Source organism: Vulpes vulpes, chromosome 8 (genome assembly GCF_048418805.1).
Source record: "Vulpes vulpes isolate BD-2025 chromosome 8, VulVul3, whole genome shotgun sequence".
NCBI classification, from domain to species: domain Eukaryota; kingdom Metazoa; phylum Chordata; class Mammalia; order Carnivora; family Canidae; genus Vulpes; species Vulpes vulpes.
The window spans coordinates 80,595,516-80,608,614 of record NC_132787.1 but is presented as its reverse complement, the minus strand read 5'-3'; the positions used below and the strand labels follow the sequence as shown (position 1 = coordinate 80,608,614).

Here is a 13,099-nt window from a genome sequence, read left to right as displayed (position 1 = left end):
ATCCTTTGAAGCCGGAGATGAAGTTTGAGGTCTTTCTGTCTAAAAGTTCCCTCTTGGGCAGCCCTGGTGGCTCAGCGGTTTAGTGCTGCCTTCAGCCCAGGGCACAATCCTGGAGACCCAGGATTGAGTCCCATGTCAGGCTCCCTGCATGGAGCCTGCTTCTCCCTCTGCCTGTGTCTCTGACTCTCTCTTTCTCTCTCTGTGTGTGTCTCTCCTGAATAAATAAATAAAAATAAAATCTTAAAAATAAATAAAAATAAAAGTTCCCTCTTTATACAAGTCCTGAAGAAGCAAGGCTATTAGAGGCTCAGCTCAGGAAGATGCTGGGCAGATATTGGGTACTTCCTGTTCATGTATCCAAATGGCAAATATAGGAAAGCAATGAGGCTCCTATTTCAATTCCTTCAGATTTATGATCCTTGATTAATGTTTTCATATAAACTTCCCCTCATTCCCAAGTGGGTCTGAGGCAATGTGAACTTACTGCATTCAACCCGGAGCTCTTGCTTGCAGACAAGAGACTGCCAAAGGACCAGGGGTTTTGTGGGGTTTTTTGTTTTTTTAGATTCTTGCATTATGTCATCTCATAGTGTGATAAACCAAGTTATTATCACGAGCAATTTTTTTATCTGCAATGTATTTTATAGTTTACAGAGGCCTTTAAAATCCTTTTTGTTTGACTCAACAATCTTGCAAGCTAAGAAGGAAGGGTCTTGACAGTGTGCAGATGAGGAAACTAAAAATGAGAGACTTTTGTAAAGATTTTTTTGTTCAAGTAATCTATACACCCAGCGTGGGGTTTGAACTCACTACCCCCTGATCAAGAGTCACATGCTCTATGGACAAAGCCAGCCAGGTGCCCTCTGCCCCCAAATGAGAGACTTCTGATTTCAAAGTTACTGACAGGTAAAAAACGAAGATTTACACCCAGGTCTCCTAATTCCAGCCCCTTTTTCCTTCTACTTTACCACAGTTCCTCTCCATAAAAGCAAAGGGGGGAATCATTCATCATGGCAATTAGGAAGATAAATCCCCAGCAACCTTATTGCTTGAAGCTAATTCCCTTTCAAGGGTCCTCCAGCTGTTTCCCCGAGGCTGAAGTCTGCTGCCTCAGGAGTCACTGAATGTTGCTCTTGTAATCTCCCGCTGGGTCAAGTCCTCAAGCAGCCACACTGCCCTTGCACCACCTCTGCCCTCTGCTTACTGCCCGGCTGGCGTCACCTGGTCTCTGCTGTGACCACAGCAGCCGAGAAAGCTGGCTGTCCACCAGGAATGAAACACCCTCTTTTCCACAAGAAAGAGAGGTAGCCAGAGCACACCGCCCAGCCTCCCTCCCCCGGGGGTGCTGACTAAGCTCTAACCAGGGGACGTGAGGAAGAGCGATGTAGCAGAGTTCCATCTGTCTCAGGTAAAAAGAATTCCTGGCCTTCCACTTTCCCTCTTCTCCCTTCCTGTGGCTTAAACATCGATGACTGAACCGACCCTGGGAGCTGCGTGTCAAGGGTGGCACAGCAGCCGTCCTCATGGCCCTGAGTGCCTGTGAGGAACGGCCGGGCCCATGGCGGTGCAGCCCTATCTTGGACCATTAGGTGACAGGGAAGTCAACCTCTCTGTAGTCTCAATCACCAAATTTTGGGGTCTCCTATTTACAGATGTGTAGGGTTTTACTCCACTGCTATCCCTTGACTCCTCCTGGCTGCTCCATCCCTTCTAGCTGGAAGCTCTCTAACGGTTCATGGTGCCTCAGTACCAGGCTATAATCTTTCATGAGACATCATGGAAAGTTTGGGAACAAAGAAATCACTCGGAGGCAGCAGTGGGGTAGATGCATCTTCAGGGTCCGTGGCGGCCCCAGGGGCTTGCCTAGTGGCTGGCCGGCTTCCCCCCTCAGGCCCCACCCTGCAGCCAGCGCCCTTGAGGCTTTTATCGCTGTAAGGATGGTCAGTGTGGCAGTATCAGCTTCCCACCCACAAAGGCCACAATCGCACTAGTGTGAAAGACTTTTTCTTTTTCTTTTTTTTTTTTACATGCAACACTTTGGAGAAAAAGGACTCCGGGTCCGGTCACAAGGTTACCCACCTTTCTGCCCTCTCCGCTGCAGGTGTGACGGGTTAACGTGGCCACACACGTCCCCTCCCCTCCCACTCTTTTCCTTCCCCTCCTTTCTTTCATTAAAATAAAAAACACTGATTGCAGGTAGCCAGCAGAGGCTGGGCTGAGGACAGCAGCTGAGGAGGATGTGAAGGCCTTACCTCGTTCCAAGTCCATCCGAGTTCTCACTTGGTGGTCCACACAAAGGCCTCTCCTGACCGCCTGTGGTCTTTGAGCTTTTAGAATCAGTCTGTAGAGAAGCAGGGAGAGCAAGTCTCCGTCCAGAACCCTGTAAATGTTACCAACCCTGACGACAGAGATTATGGGGCTGGAAGTTAGCAGGGAGAAGTAGAGGTGAGGGTGCGGTGGTGCCTCCCGCTTTATGAACCAAGTCTAGCTGATGGACTTTAAAAGGCGTACGTGTGTTAGAGGCATAAAAGGGAACCCACGGAGGAACTAGATCTATTCGGGGGGGCAGGAAGGGGGCACCAAGGAGTCCAAGTGATCAAAATCTGCAATCAGCAATCAAAAAGTAATAAATACCCAGTTTAATATCAGTACTCTAATGCCAGAGAGTATTAACTTTTATTACTACTTTATGAGCACACTTAACAAAGGCATGTATGCCATTAACTGTTATCTAAAGCATGGTGGGATCCCTCTCCAAAGGCGGGCCTCCTGTTAATTCCTGCTCCTGGGACGTCCCCCGCCACACTGAATCTGCGCTGACCCAGGCCTCACTTTAGCTAATAGAAGGTAGCAGAAGTGACACCCTGTCCGTTCTTGGCTTTAAGGGGGATGGCAGCGTCTGCTTTTGTCTATTTTGGAGTCCCGAGCACACATGTAAGAAGTTCTGCCACCTGCTGGATGCACGTTATGGAGAGATCACACACAGAGAGAAAGGCCCTGAAATTACCAGGGGACATGGAGGCAGGCCAGGCCGCCCGGCGCCCCATCTCAGCGCCTCCTTCCAGGCAGGTGTGGGGTGAGGCAGGCTTGGCTGTTTCAGCCCCATCGCTATCTGGCTTGAGCAGCAGCACAAGACACCCTGAGCGGGGCCAGCAGAAATCATGGTCCCGCTGGGCCCCAGCTGACCCACACACGGGTGAGAGATAATGAAATGGCTGTTGTTGTCAGCCTCAAAGTTTTGGGGCGGTTTGTTATGGAGCAAAAGATAACTGGAACAGGCATGTTTAATCTTTTTCTGTCAGGTCACTTGCTTCCTGCTCAAGTTCCAAAATATTAATCCCCAAATTCCAAGAACTGAGGAGAGTGTGGGGAAGGGAGGAGCGGGAGGAGGATGGAGAGAGCAGGATGTCTGGTTGCCACATGGGGTGAAGTGGGAGTGAAATGGCCTCTGTGGTAGGGGAATAAAAGGACTCTTCTACCCATGAATGTCAACATTCAAATTTGGAGTTTTCTGGAGCCACTATAGATATCCTGCCTCCATCTTCTCATTTTCTCCCCATCCTTAGTAAAGACTGCTACCCACAGATTACTTTGTATGAGTAGAATTTTTGTAAAAATTCAGGGGCTGGATTCATGGTTGGATGCTTCCTAGGGAACACTTTCAAACTCAGAAGAGAAGGTGGACTTGGGCTTGGTCTGGTGGTTTGCCGTGGGACCCGCACTGCTCCTGAGTAGAAGGTTCTAGAGGCATTGCAAATTTCCACTGGGCCTTTTGTTCCTGTGCCCTCTGCCATGAGAAGGGCATACCCCGTATAGCATCTGCTCCTTTAGCCTGGGTGTCTAAGTGAGAAGACACATGAACCTGTTTTCAAACCATAACCTGCAGTAGCCAAACCACAACCACTGCCCTGTAACAGGAGCAGGAAATAAATATTTGTTGTAGGTCACTAAGATTTTGAGGTTGTTACACGGCATAATCTAGCAAAAGCAACTAATATGAAGCCCAGACTCTAAAGGCTTCCAGAGGGGAGAAAAGAAATCTGGTCATTTACAAAGGGTCCAAGTTAGACAATGTCAGGCTTAAGATCAGCAATGCCAATCAACGATCTTAAGATCATTACCTTTAGAAGGTAATGGAGCCCTGTCTTCAAAGTTGTGAGATAAAAGTATTCTGACTTTAAAATCTATAACTTATATGATACATTCATGTACACAAAAACTTGGAAAGTATACCATCTATGTGCTTCTCATGAAATTAAAAAATACATATATGGTGTTATAGTTTTTTTCTTTTTAAAAAGATTTTAAAATTTATTTTAGGGGGGTAGGGGGTGTGCAGAGAGGGGCAGAGGGAGAGGGAGAGAGAGAGAGAGAGAATCTCAAGCAGCCTCCATGCCCAGTGCAGAGCCCAAGTCGGGGCTTGATCTCATGACTCTGAGATCATGACCTGAGCCAAAACCAAGAGTTGGATGCCCAACCGACTGAGCCATTCAGGTGCCCTGGCATTATATTTTATCCTAACAAAGTGAAAAGGAAAAAGAAAACCCTTTCTTGATAGTGAGGGTATGGGGAAATAGTGATGGTATAAAGAAATATGTAAATTAATTTGTTTCTGGAGAACTTAGCAAAACCTATAAAAATCCTAAAAATATTCCCATCTTTGAATCAGCAATTTCATTTGCAGAAATTTATTTGAGGAAAATTAGCATCAATATAGACAAGGATTTAGCTACTAAGATGTGGCACAAAGCATTATATATAATAGTGATAATTGGGAACAGCCTAATGTACATACTGGGCAGGCATTAACTATGATGTTGTAATTTTTAAAAAATTATCCCTTTGAACTAAATACTGTGCATTTTATGAAATGTTTAGAAGATATAAAAATAAACCTTTTTTTACTCTTATGCTCCAGCTACTGAGTTTTCTCCTTGAAGGCAATTATTCCAGTTTCCCTTTCAATCTTTCCAGAGACATTCTTCCTTTATATATGTACATATGCATAACTAGATTATATATATTAATTATATACACTACTCTGCTCTTGGCTTTTTACACTTAATTCTTCTTAGAGATTACTCAGTGTAAGCACGTGGATCGTGACCTCATTCTTTTAAACAACTCTAGGGTATTCCTTTGATATGTGTCCCTTAATTTACCTAAGCCATTTTGAGAAGATCAGATCTGTAAAGGATTTATAGAAGAACATTTAATAACATGCATAGATGTTTATGATTTATCAAGGTAAAAAAAAAATGAAGCAGCAGATTACAATGTGGTTGAGCGCTATAGCAGTCTGCAAGTCAACAGATAGTCTCTTCCCAATGCTTAGGACACCTATTTGCATGAAAGCCTAGCATTTGCCATTACAAATTCCTGGACTGATTCAACCACTGTGCCCTTTGTCCTAGTGAGCTGGCCTTTGTAACTAGGGAAACAGCCCCAGTTCATAATCTAAAGAAATATTGCAGAGATAGTCCAGCTAAAGATAAGAAATAGGGTTATATTATTCTCTGGGGACTTAGTGATCCCTCTCTCCCTCTCTCTCTCTCTATCCTGCCTTCCCCCCACCTTTTGTGTGTATGTATGTATGTGGTTTTATGACTTTGACAATCAGTGGTTAGTTCTCATCCACATTGTCCAGAAGTTTTTGAAAGTGGTGACAGGGACATAGGTAACCAACATATAAAGCTTGTTTGGTGAATTTTTATCCTCATCATGTTTCCTAGACAACATGGATACTGTATAGCACATTCTTATTCCTTTGACCCAGATACTTTGCTGAGCCTGGTGTCAATGCACATACCTGGCATTCCCATCTCCTTCAAGGCAAATTTCTAGATTTCGTTGAGTGCCTGAAGGGCTTGCTTCTTGAAGCCCATTCCATGATGTCCATGTGAATGTTGATGGTATAGTCTCTGGTCACTACCCCACTGATGGCAGGCAACCCTTCTTCTGGGAGCCATTCTGTGGGGCCCAACTTGGAAAGACTTGGTTATCTTAACACACTTTTATTTTCCAGGGCCATTTATGATGCCAGGCAGTACCACAGTAGAAGCTTCCAACCCCAGACTTCCCTGCTGCTTAGTCACTCCAGGGGTGGAGTACACTACCACCTCCTTTGCTTGTGCTACTAATTGGGTTAGGAATAGAGGAATGGGCAAATAAATGAGTGACTAGAGGCCTTTTGGTCTTACAGAAACTATAAAATCAACACTAAGAGAAAAACGGGTTGGAGTCCTGGGATCACGCCCTGGAGATCTGCCTGCCCTGCCCCATCTGAGTTTTCCTCACTCACTCAGCTGGACGCTGGACCCTTACTGGGAAGCAATGACAAGAAGGGAGAAGACTGGTCCAGGTCCTGATGTGAAAAGCTTGTCACAACTGGAACCTAATCTCTGCCTCCAAAAGTGTATATTGAAACAAGTATCCCTTAAAAAAGGACAACAACAGAGCTTCTTATTTTGGAATAATTTTAGACTTACAGAAAGGTTGCAGATATTACTTATAGTTCCTGTATACCCTGACCCAGATTCCCCTAATGTTAACATCTTACATTACCGCGGCACATTTGTGAAAGCCAGGAAACCAGTATCAGTTCATTACCATTAGTCGAATTCCAGAATTTACTTGGGTTTCACTAGCTTCTCTATCAATGTCCTTTTGCTGTTTTAGTATCCAGTCTGGGATCCCATGTTGCACTGAGTCACATCTCCTCTGCTCTCTGAGTTTTCTGGTCTTTCTCTTTCACAACCTTGACAGTTCTGTAGAGTATTGGTTAGGTATATTGTAGACTCAAATATGGTTCATCTCATTTTTTTTCTCATTATTACACTGAGATTATGGGTTGTGGGAAGAATATCCAGAGGTGAAGTACCCTTCTCTTCATACCAGATTGGGGGTATAGGACATCACCGCGGCTGGTCACTGGTGATGCTAACTTGGATCACACAGGTAGGTGGGGTTTCTCAACTCTCAAGTCACTATTTTGTCCCTTTCCATATTCTATTCTTTGGAAGAGTTACTAAGTTTAACCCACACTCAAGGAGAGGAAAACTGGGCTCCACTTCTTGGAGGTAATAATATTTACAAAGATTATTTGGAATTCACCTGAAAGAAGCTTTGTCCTTCCCTCATTTATTTATTTAGGTGTTTATTTATGTATGTATATACAAGCATCAATTTAGTTAAAAGTGGTAAATAGTCTTGTTTAAGTAGAGGTTGAGTCAGTACTTATGGTTTTAGCAAAGTTGACTGTCCCCTATGACAGGGAATACCCCTTCTAGGGGTTCCTAATGGATATAAGAACAGGGACTCTAAAAAGACAGTTTAATCTCAGCTCTGCCACATGTTAGCTATATGACCATGGGCAAATTTTTTAATCTCTCAGTTTTTTCTTTTTTTAAAAGTTTTTTTTAAAGATTTTATTTATTTACTTGAGAGAGAGAGAGTGGGAGAGAAAGAGGGAGAGAGAGAGAGAGAGAGAGAGAGGGAGCGTGCGAGCGAGCAGGGGGAGAGGCAGAGGGAGTAGATTCCCCACTGAGTAGGGAGCCAGACACAGGGCAGATCCTGGGACTCCAGGATCATGACCTGAGTTGAAGGCAGACCCTCAACTGACTGAGCCACCCAGGCATCCCTCAGTTTTTCTTTTTCAAAAATAGACATACTATATATTAAAAATACTGTTTAAGGGTACGTGGCTGGCTCAGTCTGTAGAGCACGTTACTCTTGATCTTGGGGTTGTAAGTTCAAGTCCTATGTTGGATGTAGAGATTATTTAAACAAAAAATCTTTAAAAAATACTATCTTGGACAGCCCGGGTGGCTTAGTGGTTTAGCACTGCCTTTAGCCCAGGGCGTGATCCTGGAGATCTGGGATCGAGTCCCACGTCAGGTTCCCTGCATGGAGCCTGCTTCTCCCTCTGCCTGTGTCTCTGCCTCTCTCTCTCTGTGTCTCTCATGAATAAATAAATACAATCTTTTTTTAAAAAGTACTATCTTATAGAATTTAATGAGATGGGGTGCTGGGGGGCCTTTGGCTCAGGTCATGATTCCAGGGTCCTGGGATGAGCCTCTCATTGGGCTCCTTGCTCAGTGGGGAACCTCCTTATCCCTCTCCTTTTGCCCCTCCCCTGCTTGTGGTCACTGGCTATATCTCTCTGTCACATAAATAAAATCTTAAAAAAAAAGATGGGACGTCTGGTGGCTCAGCGGTTGGGCACCTGCTTTCAGCTCAGGGTGTGATCCTGGAGTCCTGGGATCGAGTCCCACTTCGAGCTCCCTGTATGGAGCCTGCTTCTCCCTCTGCCTGTGTCTCTGCCATTCTCTCTCTCTTTCAGGAATAAAAAAATAAAATCTTAAAAAAAAAAGAATTTTTTAAAAAAATTTTTTTTATTTATTTATGATAGTCACAGAGAGAGAGAGAGAGGCAGAGACACAGGCAGAGGGAGAAGCAGGCTCCACGCACCGGGAGCCCGACGTGGGATGGGATCGCGGATCTCCAGGATCGCGCCCTGGGCCAAAGGCAGGCGCCAAACCGCTGCGCCACCCAGGGATCCCAAAAAAAAAGAATTTAATGAGATAATTTAAACACATAGCATAGGATATAATGAATAGTTAATGCTTAATAAATATTAGTTATTTATTACATGATTTAATTTTATTAAATTAAGAAGTATATATGTAATGTGCATATGAATACATATACATACTCACACATAGAATCAGTGGTTGATGATATTCTTAGTGACTTTATTTTCTTCCCTTTGCTTATTTGTACATTTTAAGTTTTCTATAAAAAACATTTTTTAATTTTCCAATTAAGAGAAAAAATCTAATAAAATTTTCCAGATTGATAACGCCTACCACTGCCACAAGCATGAAAAATGACCACTTTCTCATATCACTGCTGGGAAGAAAACTTGCCAAATCTTTTCTGAAGATTGCTTTGGCAATAAGTAGCAGAAGATTTTGCAGACTGTCTAACTCAGCACTTCCATTTCTAGCTATTTATCAGATGAAGATATTGTACAGAATATATACATAAAGATTTATCTTTATAAATGTTCAGTACATCAATTATGAGAGCAAAAACTAGTAATAACTGAATCCTATATATGAATTATGGTCTTGGGAAACCAAAAGATCATTTCGTAGAAAACTATTTAATGAAATTATTAAAATGTTGACAATATATTTCAGTGACAAAGGGCAAAAATTATGACCATATTATTTTATTTTTGTGAAACACACACACAAAGTTGTTTAAAAAATACAAGTGGTGACAGTTATTATCTCTGTGTTGTTGGATCATGAGTGACTTCCTATTTTCTTATTTGGGTTTATCTGCATTTTCCAGATTGCCTATGAGGAACCTAAATTATTTTTGGAAATTGAAAAAGCCAATGCTATTTTTAACATGCTCAACACAGAGAATTTGAAAAATATAAAATTTTATATAGAAGAAAGTAACGATTTTACCACTTAGGGCTATTACTAATAATGTGTTAATTCTTTTATGTAAATGTGTAATCTTTGTCACTCCTCCCTCCTACCCAGGTTAGGATCATACCACGTACAATGTTTTGTATTCTGTTTTGTTTGTTTTTTTTCCTAAAACTTAACACTGTATCATAAATATCTCCCTAAGTTTTGAATATTTTTAAAAACAATGTTTAAAAAAAGAAAATGAAACAAAGACCGGGGCAAACTGCAGGAACTGATGTATAAAGATTCATTACAAAGTGCACAAAGCAAGCTGCAAAGCCATATTATAGGGTGATCATATAAGATAGTCACCAAGCACATAGTTTTGATTATCCCGTAAGAGGAGGAATTTTGGGGAAACAATTGGAGGCTTAAAATTTTAAAATAATGTGGATATTGTTATTATTTCTTTGATCAGAAAAGTGATACTGTTTTAAAATAAATAAAAACTACATTTTTAAAGTGCTGTACAATATTCTACTATTCCCTAAAATTTCCTTTTGGATATTTGGATTTGTTTCCACCTTTTCATTATATAAATAATGATCATCCTAGGATGAATATCTTTGTTTTCAAGCCCTTTTCTGAGCTCCTTATATCCTATGACAAATTTGAAGAAAAAGTCCTAGATCAATTTGTGTGTACTGATCTTAAAGGATTCTGCTTGAAACATATGCTTGTACATAAATGTATGCCTATATATAAAGAGTAACAGATTTAACTTTCTATTTCTTAATAAAAATCAGCAAGACTGCTTAGTTTATGACCTTCAGTTTACTCAGAGAATTTCTCACGGGAAAAACATACTCTCTTTTGAAATATATTCCAGGGTTTTATTTGAAAACTCCATTAGAAACTTTGAAAACTGGCTAATAGTCTACAACAAAGAAATGGAGGCAATAGATCAATGTTCTTGCATTAAGCTAATGTGATGCAGGCCAAATCACTAACAGTACTCTGACATGGGATTCAGAAAAGAGATTGTAAAAAATAAAAATTAAAAATTAAAAAAGTCATTAATGCATGGTTTTATCCTCTATCCTATTTTAAAACATAAATATAAGGGCGCCTGGGTGGTTCAGTCGGTTAAGCATCTGGCTCTTGATTTCAGCTCAGGTTATGATATTGGAGTCCTGGGATGGAGCCCTGTGTTGGGCTCGGTGCTTAGTAGGGAATCTCCCTGAGGACTCTCTCTTTCTCCCTCTGCTCCTCCCCCTGCTCTCACACATATATGTGCTTTCTCTCTGTCTCTCTCTAAAATAAGCCAATAAATCTAAATAAATAAAATAAATATAAATATAGAAAAATGCATATAGAACTAGTCTTTATCAAAAGTAAGTTTTATCGAAGCATAATTCACATATCATAAAATTTATCCCCTTAAAATATACAATTGGATGGTTTTAGTATAGTCATAGATTGTATAACCGTCACCACTGTCTTATTTTAGAACATTTTCATCATTCTTGCTTTTGGAAATTATCCCCCCATTTTATTTTATAATTATTATACATAGACGCTACTTCAAATCCATTATCAAATCAGGCAACAGGGAGACCACATAGTTAAATAAATAAATACAGTTCTGACAACCCAGTTAACCTGCGTTTAACATTTCTTTTGGCCTTGGCCTTGGCTTTCTTATCTATAAAATCAGATGTTTGGTGAGCTCTCACAAAGGACTCTGATTGAATTTTTTTTTGTGTAGCATTCATGACTGTTCATATTTCATGATAATTTCAGTACATCACTTTGGTTAGAGCCAGGCCTTTGCATATACAGAGGAGGAATATGCAGATGCCTTTATTTACAAATGTGATGAGACCTACCCAAAAGAAACAACACCTTGTTATAGTTTGGGGCTAGCCAGTTAGCTAAGGACACGTTATTATATAGTTACTTTAGTTAGGATTGGCCTTAGAGAAATTACAAATATCAGGGTGTAAGAATTCAGCGAAAATTGAAAATGCCCTAAAGCAAGGGACCTGGCTTCAGACAACTAATGCTTACCACCTTTAAATGCAAAAATAAGTGAAAAGTTTGGCAGAAGTTTTCTGAAAAGGGGATCCCTGGGTGGCTCAGCGGTTTCGCGCCTGCCTTTGGCCCAGGGTGCGATCCTGGAGTCCGGGGATCGAGTCCCGCGTCGGGCTCCCGGCATGGAGCCTGTTTCTCCCTCTGCCTGTGTCTCTGCCTCTCTCTCTCTCTCTCTCATAAATAAATAAAAATACACCTTAAAAAAAAAAAAAAAGAAGTTTTCTGAAAATTTAAAAGCCAGCTCTGCCCAGTCCTGGCTACCTCTGTGAACCTAAGATTTCTTACTTGTAAAATGTGGCTAACAATACCTATTTACTCCCATATTGGGGAGAGTATGTATAAAGCATCCAGTCATCCAGTGCCTGACATCTGAGGAGGGCTTCATGTAATTTAGTTCCCTTGGATCAGTTAATCTTTTTTTTTTTAAAGATTTATTTATTTATTTATTCATGATAGGGAGAGAGAGAGAGGGGCAGAGACACAGGCAGAGGGAGAAGCAGGCTCCATGCCGGGAGCCTGATGTGGGACTCGATCCCAGGACTCCAGGATCGTGCCCTGGGCCAAAGGCAGGCGCTAAACCGCTGAGCCACCCAGGATCCCCTGGATCAGTTAATCTACCAAGAACGTAAAGGTCGTCAGAAAAGAGGTGGTACAGAGAAGGACAATCATCATATGCTTTCACTCATATGTGGAATATAAGAAACAGTGAAAGAGACCTTAAGGGAAAGGAGTGGGGAAAATTAGAGAGGGAGACAAACCATGAGAGATTCCTAACTCTGGGAAACAAAGGGTTGCAGAAGGGGAGGTGGGTAAGGGAATGGGGTGACTGGGTGACAGGCACTGAGGAGGGCACTTGGTGGGATGAGCACTGGGTATTATACCATATATTGGCAAATTGAATTAAAAAAAAGAAAGACAAGATATGGTAATATATAATGCAATATATGATACATGCCTAAATCAGTGAAACTAAGGATTAATCGAAAGAGCCATGGATGCCTGGATGGCTCAGTCAGTTAAGCGTCTGCCTTCAGCTCAGGTCATGATCTTGGGGTCCTGGGATTGAGCCCTGAGTCGGGGTCCCTGCTCAGGAATCTGTTTATCCCTCTCTCTTTGCCCTCCCCCAACCTCCTGCTCATGTTTGCACTCTCTTTCTCAAAAAAAAAAAAATAAATAAAAATCAATAAATAAGATCTTTAAAGAGAGAAAAAAACATAATTTGCCTCCATAATGCATCAATGATTTGTATTTCAAGCATGATAGCTGCTTTATATTTGGAATATTGATTTAAAATATTTCTTTCCTTTCTACGACATAAGGCTTGAGATTTCTATTACTACTTAATGCTTCTCTCTAGCTTTGATCCTATCAAACTTCCTAAAATATCCAACTGCATTGGGCATTGTTGCTCCCTTGTGGGTTTAGAAATTCTGAAAATAAAAAAATTAAAAAAAAAAGAAATTATGAAATTAAGGGGTGCCTGGTTGGCTCAGTCAGTGGAGCATAAAGCTCTTAATCTTGGGGTCCTGAGTTCCAGCCCCATGTTGCAGGGTAGAGTGTACTAAAAAAAAAATAAC

The 13,099-nt window shown here is 41.5% G+C and overlaps 1 protein-coding gene across 1 annotated transcript in view; it reads right to left on the bottom strand.

Annotated features, from left to right (window-relative positions):
- CDKL4 (cyclin dependent kinase like 4) overlaps positions 1 to 13,099 on the bottom strand; it is a 96,149-nt gene that overhangs the window by 25,245 nt on the left and 57,805 nt on the right. The gene's annotated exons all lie outside the window — the stretch shown is intronic.